Source organism: Lissotriton helveticus, chromosome 2_1 (assembly GCF_964261635.1).
Source record: "Lissotriton helveticus chromosome 2_1, aLisHel1.1, whole genome shotgun sequence".
Taxonomy (NCBI): domain Eukaryota; kingdom Metazoa; phylum Chordata; class Amphibia; order Caudata; family Salamandridae; genus Lissotriton; species Lissotriton helveticus.
In genome coordinates this window covers 636,655,116-636,672,675 of record NC_136059.1, presented here as the reverse complement: position 1 = coordinate 636,672,675, position 17,560 = coordinate 636,655,116, and positions in this window count along the sequence as shown.

Genomic DNA, 17,560 nt, shown 5'->3' with positions numbered 1-17,560 from the left:
AAGGTGTGGCCTATCCAGAGGTTTGTTTAAGGTGAGGCCTACTCAGGGTTGCAGATGAAATTTACGCTTGTTGAAGAGTACAGAGGAGATAATACATGTGAAGGCCTACCAATGAAGTAAGTTATGTCCACTTCACTCTTGAACAAAGGCCAGACCTCTTCTGTGTCCGTGGACAGGCCTAAACCTCATCTGCACAATGTCATTCGTAAACTTAGGAAACACGGGTGATGTAATTGAAAAATGTGGAGTTTCTTTTCCTCATTTCACAATCACATCACCTGTGTTTCCTTTGCTTAGGTATCTCATAGTGCAGATGGAGTCTAGCATATCAAAGACTACGCAGAAGGTGAGAACTGTATGGAACATGGCTATGTAAGTCAAATAATAAAAATCTAAATTTGCCAAGCACACATGGGGGTGTATTTACAAGGACCTTCCACCACGGGGAAATGTCTTTAATTAAAATGGGAAAAATAACATCAAAGGGACTCAAATGCCTTTTAAATATACCCCAAGCAACCTATGAAACTCTAGCACTACATATCAAGAAACCTAATTGATTTCAAAAATCGTTTTTAAACACATCATCTAAATCAATTATATACCTACATTCAAGGGGAAATGACTTAAAATGACCTAAGACACATGAAAGCGTTTTTTTTAAGGCCCTTGCACCATTTTTGGGTCGCTTTTAACATGGCTATGTTAGTCAAAGAATTAAAATCTAAATTTGCCAAGCACAGATGGGGGCATATTTACAAGGAACTTGCACCACGGGGAAAGGTCTTAAATTAAAATGGGAAAAATAACATCAGAGAGACTCAAATGCCTTATAAATATGCCCCAAGCAACCTATGAAACTCTAGCACTACATATCCAGAAACCTAATTGATGTCAAAAAACGTTTTAAAACACATCATCTAAATCAATTATATACCTACATTCATCGGGAAGTGACTTAAAATGCCCTAAGACACATGAAAGCGTTTTTTTTAAGCCCTTGCTCCATTATTGGATCACTTTTAACATGGCTATGTAAGTCAAATAATCAAGATCTAAATTTGCCAAGCACAGATGGGGGCGTATTTACAAGGACCTTGCACCACAGGGAAAGGTCTTAAATTAAAATGGGAAAAATAACATCAGAGAGACTCAAAGGCCTTATAAATATGCCCCAAGCAACCTATGAAGCTCTAGCAGTAAATATCAAGAAACCTAATTGTTTTCAAAAATCGTTTTTAAACACATCATCTAAATCAATTATATACCTACATTCAAGGGGAAATGACTTAAAATGGCCTAAGACACATGAAAGCGTTTTTTTTAAGGCCCTTGCAACATTTTTGGGTCACTTTTAAGATGGCTATGTTAGTCAAAGAATTAAAATCTAAATTTGCCAAGCACAGATGGGGGCATATTTACAAGGACCTTGCACCACGGGGAAAGGTCTTAAATTAAAATGGGAAAAATTACATCAAAGGAACTCAAAAGCCTTGAAAATATGCCCCAAGCAACCTATGAAACTCTAGCAGTACATATCAAGAAAGCTAATTGATTTCAAAAAACGTTTTTAAACACATCTTGTAAAGCAATTATATTCATACATTCATGGGGAAGTGAGTTAAAATACCCTAAGACACATGAAAGCATTTTTGTAAGACCCTTGCACTATTTTTGCGTCACTTTTAACATGGCTATGTAACACAAAGAAACAAAATCTATTTGTAAAACACTTGACACAAAGCAACATTTTAAATACACAACTTTCTTCATAATTTTCTCCCTAAACCATACTATTCTCTATCTAAATTAAATGAATCTTTTCTCACCTTAGCAAATACTTTATGAGTTTCAAAACAGTCTCAGAAACACACCAATTTGTCTTTAGCAGAGCAAAAGGTATGCACTCCAGAGTCTGCAGCCATAAAAAGCACAGAAAAGCTGTAATTCATCACACATATCTCTCATGTCACCCAATCAAAACTCTTCCCTCACTTTTTTCAAATCAACACCCTTCCCCCCTCTGCCCTTTCTCCCTTTTTTGCATAGCAACCACCTCCTGAAAGACCTCTGATGTTTGCAAGTTCACACAACAATGTTTCAATTGAACTCTGAACTCTCAGTACACCTGCATATCCAGTGCAATCTTTCATAAAATGATTTTTTTTGACCATTCAAATTACATCTTTCAAAGAACTCATCCATGCACCCTAACTTTCTGTTTTCAGCAATCAAAATCCACCAATCACTGCTACTGCTTCATTAACACAGAAACTCCACAGTTTTTTTAATTTTAAACTCTTATTTTTTCAACTGCCATTTCATTGCCACACTTCATCTGACTGCAGCAGAACCTCCTCTCACCATGTTTTCTGTCTGGATTGTTGGACATAGTTATATCCACTGGGCTCAAAGGTTTGCTGATAACAGAAATGTACCTAACCTCAATTTACAAAATGTGGAAATCAAGTGGATTGCCCACAGAGGATTAAAATGTCACCAATTGATACCATTGGTGAAAACCTTTTTGCATTTGCCAAAACCTGACCTGTTAATTGTGCACTGTGGAGGTAATGACTTGGGCACTTTGACTGGGGTAGGTCTGGAAATGCTTTTAAAGGACACCTTTGAGCAATTGATGGCACTTTTTCCTCAAACTGCCTTGGTATATTCAAATATATGCCAAAGACAGAAATGGAGGTGGTCGAACCAATTTTGTCCACAAATTGAGAAATCGAGGAAGCATGTAAATAAGTCTGTTTCAGCTTACATGAGAGACCATGGAATGGGCTCCATCTACAACAATAACTTGCGTTACTACATGCAAGATATCTACAGAGGAGATGGAGTTCACTTCTCAAATGAGGGGAACAGAATTTTCATCCTCAATTTAAGACTGTGCATTGCTACCTACTTGTAGGTACCTACATCAGCCACAGGACCCAAAAGCTCTTTTCAGAGCTACCCTACATCTGATCACTCACAATTATTATTTTACTCTAATTTTTTTCACTAATTTTCAAAAAAGTACGCTCCCCGGAGCGCTACCCGGTACGCGCACCGGACGCTAACCGTGCGAAATTTAAAAAAAAAATGTTTTTTTTCCGCACATATGGGCCTCCTCAGCCACCCTCAGAAAACCTAGGGGGTCAAGATACGTCTACCGTGCCCCCTTCTAACCATTCTGAACATTATTTGCCCTCCATCTTGTATCTCAATTCTACCGAAACACAAAATGGTGGACTCCCGTAACGCTGCCGGTTCGCGTACCGGGGCGCGCACCGGGAAGCGCTCCATTAAAAAAGGTGGGAAAGTAATTTACAGAAAAAACCCTGGAGACAATGTCACCAAATATAGATTAACTCATACTACATACTAATCCCTACCATTTTCACAAATTTGGTTGGAATACCATTTAGCCATTTAGCCTGTAGACCTCTCTAAATACCCTGAGGTAAATTACTTCACAAAACACATCTGAAGTGTTGGAATTGACAACCAATTAAAATGTTACTTTCATTTTCTACTTTTTTTACCTGACATTTGATTGGTTATATACCTGAATATATATAAAAAAAGAGAGAAAAACACAGCCATTTTGACTACTACTTCCTGAACTACATTGCAAGATCATTTTCACTCACAACTTAAACTTGTTTTTAAAAGGTAAGATATTATTTTATAAATTTGAAAACATTTTCAGATAGTTATATACTATCCCTCTGTAAGAGTTAGACATTGAGAAAGGCTTGTTTATTATAATTATGGATTGATTTAGGTTTCTGTGGTATAATTATGAATTTACATAGGTTTTTTCACAGGCACTTTTTAATAGTACTACTTCATGCCTCAAAAGTACCTGTCTGAACTTAAACCCAACAGTGCCCTATCTCTACTGATATATTTATTTTTTATTCAAATGTCAGCACAAAAATGCAAGGAGAACAGAAAGTTTCCTTTGAAATTGTCCTAGACATGAACAATGAGGAAATAATTGAACCCATTGACTTGGAATTCATGGATGAATCACGAGACCATGAACTTCTACAATGTGTAGAATCTGTGGATCATTTACTTCATTATGATGACGGTCAAATGTGGGAAGTTATGTTTACTCAATAAGAGGACATATCGGACTGTCAAATGTTAGACGTTCTATTAAATTTTGAAAAACAATCCGAAAAATAAAATTATATGTAATATTAAAAAATTGTTGGAGTCTTTAATCATTTTTATATGTAATTCATAAACTAGTACCAAATTGATTATAATGTAAAGTCAGACTTATAGTATACTGTGCACAATTCCAAAAATACATTTATATTTAATAATCATTAATACTGCTACTTAAATACATTTTTTTTAAAAAAACAACAAAAAGAACAATCAATAAACATACAATATTTCAAAATATCATAGTCTATCATTCTTTTTTCCTTATAGTACGCTCCCCGGACCGCTTCCCGGTGCGCGTACCGGGCGCTCCCCACGCAAAAAAAACAAAAATTGTTTGGTTTTTTTTGCCCCGCGGGGCCCTTTTAAAGCCTCCACATCAAACCTAGGGGGTCAGGGAGGATCTACTATGCCCCCTTATGGTCATTTCCCCCTTTGTTTTGGCCTCCTCTTGTCTCTCGATCCTACCGAGAGACAAGATGGCGGCCGCTCCGGACTGTTTAGAATGTTGACAGACACCGGAGAGCCAATCAGCTTCGCTTTGCGAAGTTCCGTTACGCGTCAGGTACGCGAACCGGGGCGCTGCCCGGAGCGCGCTTACAGATATATATATTTTTTTGAACGTTAATTTCTCAAAATCCACTGGAGCACATATATTGAGACCTAGCAAAGGCACATCGGGCTACCAGTCCCTACAATTTTGCCAAGTTTCGTGCAAATCCATTCAGCCGTTCGGGCTAAAAGTGAGGCCAACCGCCCTATGGAAATTAACATGGGAAAAACGCGTTTTGGGACCCCCCTTTTTTCTCGGCCCCCCCTTGACGACCCCCCCCCAAATTTTCAGTGGCTGCTGCTCAGAAACAAAATGATCCCTTTTCCTGAAAATTTCAGCCAATTCGGTCCACAAACGCCAAAGTTATTAGACATAGAATTTTCAAAAATCCCATAGAGAAAAAATCCTAACTATATATACCTACTGGCGACCGCCAGTAGGTAATATATATATATATATATAGGTAGTATATATATATTACCTACTGGCGGTCGCCAGTAGGTAGTTATAGTTAGGACCTAGTTTCCATAGGAAATCCTGAACATTCTATTGGGAATAACTTTGGCCCTGGTGGACGAATGTTTGCGAATTTCTCAAAGAAGATGGCTCGGTCCGCTGCGCTCATTCTGTGAAAGTTTTGGGGGGATTGGTGAAGTGGGGGCTGAGATAAAAGGGGGTCCCAAAACGTGTTTTTCCCATGTTATTTTCCATAGGACGTTTAGACACGGCTACAGCTTGAACGGGTGAATGGATTTATAAGAAATTTGGTAGAAAGGTAGAGTGTGGGTCGCAGATCACGCTTTTGTTTAAATGGTGTAAATCCATTCAGTAGTTGCTGAGAAAATTAAAGTTGAAATCAGTTATATATCTGTAAGCGAGCACGGGTGCGCACACCTATGCGGGTGTGCGCGAGCGGCATTGTGATTTGCTGTTTAACGTCTGTCAACATTCGATTCGGAGGAAATCAGGAAGTGTTGTCCTCCATTTTGTTAGTGCGAGTGAATATATAATACAGAACAAAGGGTTAGTACATGGAAAGGGGAGAAGGTAGAGATTGTCTGGCCGGGTAGGTTTTCTAAGGGGGTGCAGTATGGACCCTGAACGCGAAAATACCATTTTCTTTTGGGAGAAAAAAATTGCGGGGTGCACGCATTCGGTCGAGCACCCCTATTTACAAGAGTGTGCAAAACTATAGTGGTCAGAATGGAAAGGGAGTAGGGTGGAGAGTGTTTGATTTAGTAAGTTTCTTGAGGGGTTTATTAAGGATGACAAAGTGTAAAAGTAGCTTTTTTTCTCAAATAAGTTACGTGGTGCGCGCACTCGGTCGCGCACGGCGATCAAAAAACATAAAGAAAGATGGAGATAAATTACAAGCTTGAGTGTTTAGATCTAAGGTGGCTCTTAAAAGAGCCCTTGTGTTAATTGAGTTTTTTCTGCACTTATAAGTAAGTTCCGATGCAGAGTCTCATGTTACAGAGGAAAATTCTATTTCCCTCATCCGTGAAATGAACACCATCTGTTCGATAGATGCCTTCCATGTTGAAACGCAGGTTGTTGTTGTATGTAGAACCCATGTTATATTCTCTGAGGAAAGCAGAAACAGATTTATTTACATGTTTCCTTGCTTTTTCAAACTGTGGACAACGTTGATTGGACCAATTCCATTTTTGTCTTTGGCATATATTTGAATACACCAAGACAGTTCGAGGAAAAAGTGACATCAATTGACGAAAGGTGTCTTTTAGAAGCATTTCCAGACCTACCCCTGTTAATGTGCCTAGATCATTCCCACCAAAGTGCACAATTATCAGGTTAGGTTCAGGGAGATGCATAAAAGTTTTCACCAATGGTATCAATTGGTGACATCTTAATCCTCTTTGGCCAATCCACGTAATTTGCACATTTGGTAAGTCAAGGTTAGACATTCGTCTGTTTGCAGCATATTTTTCACTCCAGTGAATATAACTGTGTCCTACAAGCCAAACCTTCATTTTCAAGGCAGATGCAGTAGTACTCCGATGGGTTCTGGAAGTGGAATGGGAAGTAGATGGTGAAAGTCACGATAAAAAAGTGTGTGAGGTTTGGTGTTGATGAAAAACTGAACATAATTGGTTGATTGTTATACCTCTAGATTCAAGACTAGGTTGTATGTTACTGTTTTATTAAAACCAAATCTTCTATTGGTCGTGGAAAATAAAGAAATGTAAAAAAATAGTGGATAGGCAGGTGTGGTTGCATGGAATTGCGCCTTTTTGCTTAGATTTAGAACGTTGAGATATGAACTTTTGACCTGTGCCTTCAGCCAGGTGCAGAATGAGCTGTTACCATGGTAACAGGCAGAGAAGGCAGAGGGTGAAGGGTGACCGTTATGTGACTTTGACAATATTGAAAGGATAACCAACTGAAATGTTAATTTGATTATGAAATTGTGCGGGAACAAATATGATTGGTTGGAGAGACATATATGAGTCTGTATTGACAGGAAATCTATGCCATTATTCTTTGGTTTCAGTGATAGAAGTATTATTGAGAGCTCCGTCAAACGGCTATCGTTTTGCTACCATCATTGTTCTATATCTGATAAAGCATTGGTAAAGGTGAGTGTATAACTGTTTGTTTTATGATGTAGCGTAAAATGTGGTTTGATCACTATATTTGATTATTTGACTTACTGGGGCGATTTATGAAGGCCTTGCGCTGCCGGTGCGTCACTTTTTCCCATGTTAAAAGTGACGTACCGGCGGCGCAAGGCCTACATAAATCTGTTCCTTTAAACTTTAAGTTTGAGGAAAAAATTACAGTGTGGTTTGTGGCCGAGGGATGCAGTTATTGGGGTGGGGTGAGAAGGAGAGGTGTCCCAGTACAATCAAATGAAAATTTGTGACCATGAGGTTGTACACAGGTTCGTGGAGTATATGCCTTCATAAATTGATGTAGAAGATCAAATATATATAGAGGTTTCTGTGTTCCTCTGTGTGACTCCATTTTCATCTCACTGCTGCTTTCCATATCAGTTGCTTTGTGTTATGTTACTGTTTGTATGTGTGTGTGTGTGCGTTCAGTCTGGGCTGAGGAAGTTTGTTGTGCAGGCAGACATAGATAGTCACATCAAAGTACTTGGCAGGTTTGAAAATATCATTTAAATAATTGAGATGGTTTTTGGAAGCGTTAGTCAGTGTATGTCGAGTTTCAGAATTACCGCTCGGTGGGCTCCACAGAGCTGAGGGTTTGTTGTGTTTCTGTCTTAGTCAGTTTGGTTTTTTACTTTGTTGTCTGATGGCTGGCAAAGACGTGTTTGTTATAGTGGAGATGAAAGGGTGATAAGTACTGAAATACGAGATAGCATGTGCTCTGTGGAAGCGGGGGAGCAGTGATTAACAGTCTGAGTGAAGCACAACTGCGGCGGTGCTTCGTTACAGTGATAAATAATTTTTTTGCCAGAGGTACGATTGATGCTATGGTTCACAAGACGTAAAGAAAGGCTTGACTGACCGTCGCAGGCTAGCGGGTTAAACTATGAAAAATTCAGGTTGAGAAAAGATAACATGAACTGAGTGCAGCTGAGATTACGTCAAACACATGAATACAGTTTTAGTATACATTATTTCAGTTGTGAATATGGGTTAAAAGAGGGAACGTATATATTTAAAATTTTTATTTAATGATCCAGTGCTTTGAATGGAAGTTTTTTATCTAATACAAGTAAACATAATATAAAGAAAGTAGTGGGTATAGTTACTATTCCATACAACACAAATGATGGAAATGTAGTATGAAGCAAAATGAATAACTTTTAAAAAACATATTGTACAGCCTTGTAATCAAATATATTTAATTATATTGCATGCAAGAAGGTGTCTTTTGATTTTAAGTTCAGTAATCATATATGAAAATGCTAATGGTTAAACATCACCTCATTAACAGTTAGTTTTCAGCATACGAAGCAGTAACAAGCTTGTTGTATGGTATTGTGAAAGGAAATTAAAAACGCGCCAAAAGCGAGAATTTGGCTGGAGGTGCATGTATGTTATCTGCAGGGACGTTCGAAAATCAGTACTCAGAACAACTATTGTATTGAGATAATTTTTTGAAAGGTTTCAGTACTCGATGTGACATACAGGTTGATAAGCAAGGGTAATATCAGGGTAATCATATACTTTTCAGTTATGAATCAAAAATCTTTCAATAGGCATAAAACAAAAGCAGCACATGTGTGTGAGGCGGAAATAAGGAGCAGAAAGGGAGTATGGTGATAAACGATATAAAAAGTCATTGTAACTATACACATTTATCATGGCATATTTAGCCATATTTTACGCAGCCTTGCTTGGAGAATATTTCAAATCAGATAAGATCACATAAGGTAGTGATTTGTTGAAATTAGAGCATCATGAAATGTTTTGAACAAAATGGAGTAGGTGTGGAAAAACAAATTAATTCCACATAAATCAAAAAATTGTCAGCAGCAGGAAATTGCAATGTCCAATGTTATTAAAGCCAATAGGTCAGTTTATATAAAATATAAAAATAAAAAAATAATAAGAAAAATTAGGAAGGGAAAAATAGTCAAGATATCAATGGTTTGCAGAACAGTTATCCTTCCATTGAATAGGCAAAGTAAGTGGCAACTGCTTCTAAAAGAAAGTCATTGTTGTCATCCGAGAACAAGTCAGTCATCCAATTGAAAAGAGGAAATGAACATACATGGTCATTAATTACCGGAGCCTCTAGTACCATCAGAGGGCAACTCGGTGAATTTTCAATGTAGCTGTGTGCCAAGAAATCTTGCGCCGCTGCGAAAATATTCCAATGACCCAGAACTCCATGTATCGCTGCAAAGGCCATAATCCCTCCGTAGGAACAAAGCTGTTCGTGATCAAGTAACGGATTCATGAGATGATTGTAATTCACTTCAGGAGGTACTGAGTTGCAGAGACATAAGTCCAGGGCCCACATGAAAACACAGCTCAGGCAATGAAATACAGGCTGCACACAGGTGAAATAGGTAAATCGAAACGATAATCCATATGATGCACTCAAAGTTGCGAGTGACAGAATGCCATACTGGTCAAGCATCCTGTGGCGAAATAGTTCTAAGTGTTCCAGCTCGTTTGCGAAGGCAGGACGGACATCCATTTTGTAATAACGAAAATAGGAATACAAAAGTTGCAGCTGCTGGTAGTAGATGAGGAAGTTCAGAAACATAGATCTGAAAGTATGGAGTGAGAGTAGTAGAATGCCTTTAAATGATTTGGTGGAAAAAAAACACCAAACCATTGGTTAGTAGCTGCAAAAAAAATAGTGCAGCTGGGAAGTGGAGGAGCGTTAAAGATTATGAGAGTCACCATAGAAAATTGTAAAGGAAGGTCACTATTTAATAAGGTATGCAGTTTTCTGCGAGTGTTAGCTAAGTGAATGAGATATGTTTGTGAACAGATGCGCGGGTAGCTTGATTTTGGGACAATAAGGCTGTTGTTCAAGTCTAGGGATGGAAGTTTGAGTTCAAGGCCGTATTTCGCGGCCAGATGAAAAACATCAAGGTTCCCATGCGTGGGTGGATGAAGTTTATTTTTATAGAGAGGCATATGCAGAGTGACTATTACAGACTAAAGTTTGTCGTTTAAAAAGTCATAGTAATTGACATTGCTTGTAAATGAATAATTACTGCTGAGTGTTAAGGTAAAATTCGGCATTATAGGAGAAACCGGTGTACCTTTGAAAACACATGCAACATTACAGCGCTTCATGTAAAATAAGTGATGCAATTGGTAGTGCCTGGATGTGAACGATTATGTGCGGCATTGATATTTTTGACACTGTGGGCCTTATTTATGAAGGCTTGCGCCGCCGGTGCGTCACTTTTTCCCATGTTAAAATTGACGCACCGGCGGCGCAAGGCTTTCATAAATCTGCCCCTGTGTACTTATGAGTAGTGGAGAAGTGACGCAATTAAATGATGTTAGGTGAGTGTAGTGTAGTTACGGAATGGAAAACGTTTACAGAGAGTTACATTTAGTATGGAATACTTTTTATTTTTTTCACAAACTTATGTATGAGAATATTGTTACAGTGTTAGCGGGACTGTAAGTTGAAGTTTTATAAACATTAGTGAGATAAGTAAATTAAGGTTTATTTAAAATGTGCAGCTAATAATCTGTGTGAAAAGGCAATAGACCACTGTCTTGTAAATAGGGGTGCGCGACCCAATGCGCGCACCACGTAACTTTTTACGGAGAAAAAAAAATATTTTATTCACGTTCAGGGTCTTAACTGGACCCTCTGAGAAAACCTACTCGGTTACATAATGTGTACCTTCTCTCCTTTCCATGTTCTAACCGTTTGTTCTGTACAATATATTCACTCGCAGTTACAAAATGGCGGCCAACACTTTCTGATTTCCACAGATTCTAATGTTGACAGACGTTAAACAGCAAATCAGAATTCCGTAAAGTGTATATTTTTGCAATTTTAAATAATAGGCAAAATAAGTAAACTTAAAGTCCTGAAACAATCTTCAAGTGTCGTGTGCCTTTGCACCATTAAATTTTACTTATAAAGCACCTGAATCACAGTCTTGCAAATAGGGTTGCGCGACCGAGTGCGCGCACCCCGTAACTTTTTCAGAAAAAATAAAAGTTGTTTTGGCGTTCAGGGTCTATACTGCACCTCCTGAGAAAACGTACTTGCTTAGATAATCTGTAAGCATGAGCGCAAAATCCGCGCCGATCGCGGATTTTGCGGATTTTCGGTAAATCCGCGATCCGCGAACTCTCGCGAATTTACCGAAAATTCGCAATTCGCGAGCGGCGGATTCCTCGGTCAAAAGTTCAAGCCTTGCTGGTCTGTAACTAATTTACGATGGCGCCGGCAAGCTGCCAGCGCCATCCTAAAGTTACTTAATTAGCTTCAGCAGGAAGCTCTAATAGATAAGATAAAGCAGGGGCTCGAGCGCCTGCTTTATTTTACCAATTAGAGCTTCCTGTTGAAGCTAATTTAGTAACTATTTTAGGATGGCGCTGGCAGCTTGCCGGCGCCATCGTAAATTAGTTACAACAGGCACAAAACGGTGGTGTCTTCTTGAATAAATATGAAGGGCAGGGTTCATTCTGGCACGACGGTCCTGGCACAAAAATTAAACCTCTTCCGCAAGCACTTACAGAAATAAGCATGTGCCCTAGTTGAAGCTTAAATTCAGTGACTCATTCATCGGCCCCAAAAACAATCGTGAGCGTTGTCAAGGCTGGGCAGATGTGCCTTCTTCCCAGATATACCATCGAAAATCAGCTGTGATGCTGGACATAGGCCTTTGCATCCTTGACTTTCACGAGCGCAATCCTCGTGCTGTTCCTGTGGCCAGGAGCTTCTGTATCTGTATCTGTATCTGCTGCTCTGATCGGTCTCTGACCTTTTATAGACACAAGAGGCATGTGCACTCGCATGGAAGCCCCGTCCGTTTGGCCCCGCCCACACACTCGAGGTGTGCACCGTCTTCCCGCCATTTACCCACTATGATAGGTCACTCAAGGGACCCCTGCGCCCTTCGGCGCGATTGCATAGTAACACACACCTGGTCGCTGTTGACAACTCTCTGGCACTTTAGGTAGCTGTAGTGTAGTAAAAGCACTATACATTTACCCAACGAGGTAGCACTTACTGATTATCCAGTAGAAAGTACTCCAGTTCAGTAGAGGTATGGCACAAAACGGTGGCGTCTTCTTGAATCAATATGAAGGGCAGGGTCCAATCTGGCACGATGGTCCTGGCATGGAAGCCCCGCCCCCAAATCCGCCGATCCGCAAAATCCGCGGATTTTGCGGATCCACGATCCGTGAATACGCAAATTCGTGAATCGTGGATCCGCAAAATCCGCCCATGCTTAATAATCTGTACCTTTTTCTCTTTCCATGTTCTCACCATTTGTTTGGTAGATTATATGCACTCGCAGTAACAAAATGGCGGCAACACTTCCTCATTTGCTCCGAATGGAATGTTGACAGACGTTGAGCAGCAAATTATAATTCCGCATACTGTAAATTTTTGCATTTTTGAAAAATAGTCAAAATTATAAAAGTTTAAGACCTATAACTATCTTCATGTCTCCTCTCCTTTTGCACCATTACATTTTAATTACAAACCACGTTTCCGTTTCATTACACAGGATTGTTTGTCGGTTTTGTAGATTCAATACATAGACACTTGTTCTTGTGTGTGAATGGCATTGTGATTTGTTGTTTAACGTCAGTAAAGGGGGCATATTACCAAGCAATAGCGATAATTATCGCTATTGCTTAGTTAGAGAGGAAATTTTACCGCTAAGCTGCGGCGATTTGTACCGCAGATAAATCTTGGTATTACCAAGGTTTATTTGAAATGCGATAAAAAACGCCCGCAATGCATGCATATTGTTGAAAAGTTAGCGATATTCATGCATTACCGAGCTAATGCTCTTAGCCATGTTATCCACCTCCCATTGGTTAACATGGCTAAAAACTGCTCAGGGCAGGTGTTAGCTTTTGGAGATATTTACGCTTAGCACGAATATCTCCAAAAGTTGGTAATAGGAGATAGTGATGTTAGCGACTGTTTCCAGTTGCTAACATCTTGCCACGCCCACTTTAGGATATCATTAGTGATAATTATTAGTGACATGCAAAGTGGCGCCCAAGATGGTTGCTATCTCTTACTAGCTGTCACTAACTGGTGTTAGCGACAGCTAGGTAATAGGGAGATAATTTTATCTTCGCTTTCTTGACTTTTAAAGCCAAAAAAGCGGAGATAAATTCCCTTGATAATATGTCGAATTAGGGGGAATTCAGAAAGTGCTGACCGCCATTTTGTTAAAAAATACCCTGCACATAATGCATATGTATTTAGGTAATAAATATAGAAAGTAAGGTTGTGTAGTAGTGCATATCAAAACTATTGCATGTAGTATCCTGGTAATGTATGGTAGATTATATTGTATATAATGATTGATTTAAAAAAAATGTAGGGGGAAAAATTTGATAAATAAATGTGGTTCACAAAGACATCTTGGGTCTCATTTATGAAGGCCTTGCGCTGCCGGTGCGTCACTTTTAACATGGGAAAAAGTGACGCACCGGTGGCGCAAGGATTTCATAAATAAGGCCCCTTAAACTTAGGCTTTACGATATATATTGGATAGAAAATTAGGGAATGTATATGGTAGGCATGATATTTGGTAAAATGGGTGTATGTTGTGTAATACATATGTGTGTATTATGTTAACTAAAATTCAGTTGTGTATTTTTTTTAAAGAGTGTTTGGTGCTGAAAAGCAACAACCTGAGGTTGAACGTGAGAGTATAGAAACAGAAAATCCTTTTTTACAGGTGAGTTGATAAATTTAAAATGATAACTTATTTTTGAGAAGATTATCATAATATGCATGTTTTTTTTTAAAAATTAACACTGCTTCTCTTATACATGAGGGTTTTAATTTGTACTTTAAACATGTCTGAACATGTTTGTAGTACATATGTATTTTGAAATACGGTTTTATTGTTAATTGTTACAATCTTTTGATGGGCCGGGTTCATGTGTTATTTTGTATACAGTTTGGGTTCATCTATTCTTTGACTGTAAGAGATTGCTGTTTACCTTGGTTAATTTTTGCTAAGTCATCATTATCTATCAACTTTATGCTGTATCATTTGTGTACAGTAATTTTTGACAAATTATAGAGGTATATTATGACATGGCTGTTGGCGTGATGGACATTTCGGATGCATTTTTGTGACAGTACTATCTATTTGCATTCTATTATATGCATTTGCACAGGTGTATTATGATGAGGTCTCTCAGACGCCATCGAGGGAGTAATGGTCGGGCAGGGAGGGAGGGAGGGGGAGGTGTAGGGTAGAGAGATCTAAAATATGGTATATAGATAAATGTAGGAAAGTATATATTTTAATTAGTAAAATAATTTTTTCAGTGTACACAGCATCGCATTTTGGAATGTAGTGCACACTGTAAAATTCATTTAAATAATTAAATTATGTATTTACTACAAATTATCTGTATCCTGGTTTTTAGGTCCCTCCAGCAAAGATCTTCCCCTCCTTGTCTCCCTGCCGCACCATAATTGCCTCCACGAGTTGCGGCTCATTGTGGTTTCATATGACTATGATGAAATGTTTTATATTAGATGAAATTTACATGATGAGTATGCTGTTAAAGGTAAAAGCAACTGCCTCTGTGGGAAGTAGCAATCGGTTTAGTGAATGTTTAATTGGTATATTGTGAGTTATTCCTTCAGTTTGCATACAGTTTGAATCACAGTTTATAGTGGTGAAGTTAGAAAATAGATCTCTACAATAAAATTAGAAAGTGTATAAATAGTTCTACAGCACGAAATGCAGAAAGCAAATTTAACAGTGAAATGTGTTTTTATAGCACAATTTTAATTAAAAAAATTAAACAGAAAACTGTTAATGTCTAGGATGAAAGTATCTGTTTTTTAAAAAAATAAAGAGGAAGGTCTTATAATAATCAATGTAGTTAATGTCTTTAAAAGTATGAAAGTGTATGTAGTTAAAAGATTACTCAAGGTAATCATTGGTTAACTAATAATAAAAAATATATAATTTAGTCTTTATATTTTTTTAAAAGGAGACAGAAGATAGAAAATTAATAAAAACATGGAAGATTACTATGAAAATGAGAATATCAATTTTGAAATGGCAAAAGAAATGCTAGAAGAATTAATTGAAGGAGTATTTGAGGATGACATTTCAACTGTAAATGAGGACTTTTTGGACAGCACTTTTGATAGTGCATACTTAGAGATGGTGGAAGAAGAGAATTTAGAAGAGCAAAATAGTAATGAAATATCAGATGAAATTATGCTAAATGTGATTCTGGAATATGAATTATTAAATGAATAAAATTATTTTTGATTAAATAAAAAAAAATTGAAAATATTATTGTTGTATTGTAAATCAGTATTCTCTATTTTAAGAATGACAGTAAAAGTTGTGATAAGGTGGATAAAAGATTAAAGTTATAAGAATAAAAAGCATTAGGAACATCGACAATGCTTGAAAGTTAGAATAGTACTTATATGTCTCAAAAATTACATTCATAGAATACATGTGTAAGGATAACATAGATATGGAGTGTCACAAATTTAGAAACAATATTCACTATAGGATTTCCTACTCTGACCAGAGACTGTTTCTTTGTCTTTATTCAAGTTATAAAATCAAGCATTGGTTATAATTTGTATGGTATATGGTAGTAGGGGTCTATAATATTTTTTAACTTATTTCCAAACAGGTTATCATAAATATCAGAAACATCAATCAGTATGCCGACGAGAAATGAAAAAAGAAAGCTGTATAAAAAGACATACCATTTGAAGAGAAAAGATGGACAAGATTTACGTAATCAACAAAGGACGGAGAAAAACAAGAGTGCTCCTGGTAAGAGCAGTAAGGAATTTTAAAAAAAATTGTGTCAGAGGAAAAGTCAAATGGATAATGTTGCAAAGGAAAAACAGTTTTCAGGATCTACAAGGAGAAATGGACGAAAAAAGAAAACTGTGTTGGAAAAGAGTGGTGAGGAAAATATGTACAGTAAAAGACGTACAAATCAGTTTGCGGAAATAAGGAAACGTATGTTTCATAAGAGAGTTGTTATGAATTTATTACAAAAGGAAAAAGTTTCTAAAAGGAAATCTGCTTTTTATAAGAAAAAAAAATATATAGAGGAAGTTGTGGATGATGCGTTTGAGATGAAAAAAAATTGTTTATTTTAGTGCTTAAAAGAATAAATACACTAAATAAGGCAATCAGAGTTTTAAAAGCTGAGAGTAAATGGAAGAGACACATAAATAGAACTAATTTTTGTAAAATCTTTTCTGGTAAATGGATGCATACTTTAAATTCTGAGCCATTTTTTAATGAAGAGAGTTACTTTCAAAGTAACGATTTGTTGCATGCAGTTGACACCAGTGGTCGAGCGTATGTAGTGAAGGATGGCTGTCCTATTGAGAAAGAAAAAATTGAGGTCAGAAATACAGAAGGGGAAATAGGTGGAGTAGTTTTACAGGAATGTGTTCATGCTCCTGTTTATAGTTGGAATTGTAGCAGTATTTGCAGTGTGCGACAGGATTCAATTGATTTTTTTCGCAATTTCTTACGTAAGTACACTAAGGAAAGTTAAAAAAAAAAATTGTACTGTTGCAAGAATTAGATCGTTGAAGAGTGAGAGAAAAAATAGGTTTGCAAGGACATTCTTTGGCTTGTCTTTCAAAAAAAATATGCCAGATTGTTTTTCATCACTTTAGGATGTTAGCAGTGCATCATACCAAAATGAGAAAGTTAGTCAGAAATATGTATTATGCAAAAAGTCCAGCACTTAAACTTAAAGAGTTAAATAGTGCTCTTTTGCATGGATGTGTATTAGATGTGAAGAATATTTGTGCAGAAATTGAGGTAAGTTATTTTGGTCGAGATGAAGAGAATGTAGAAACTGATATTGTTATAGAAGGAAATGTGTTAGATAATGTTGGACATTTTCATACTGAAGAATTTGAACAGGAAATAACAAAATTTAAGGTCATTGCAGGTGAAAAACCAAATTTAACTTGTGTGTGTTGTCGACGCATTCATTACAAAAGTCAAACTAGGTTAGTTGATTTATATTTAAAAAGTGAAGATGAAGATAATACTCAGTGGAGAGAGTTTGCAACTTATTTGCTGGTAGAAAACTATTTTGATTTGGGTTTTGAGCAACATATTTGTAAATATTGTTATAATGAATTAAATGAAAATAAAATGCCTGCTAGAGCTGTTCATAATAATCTTGAGTT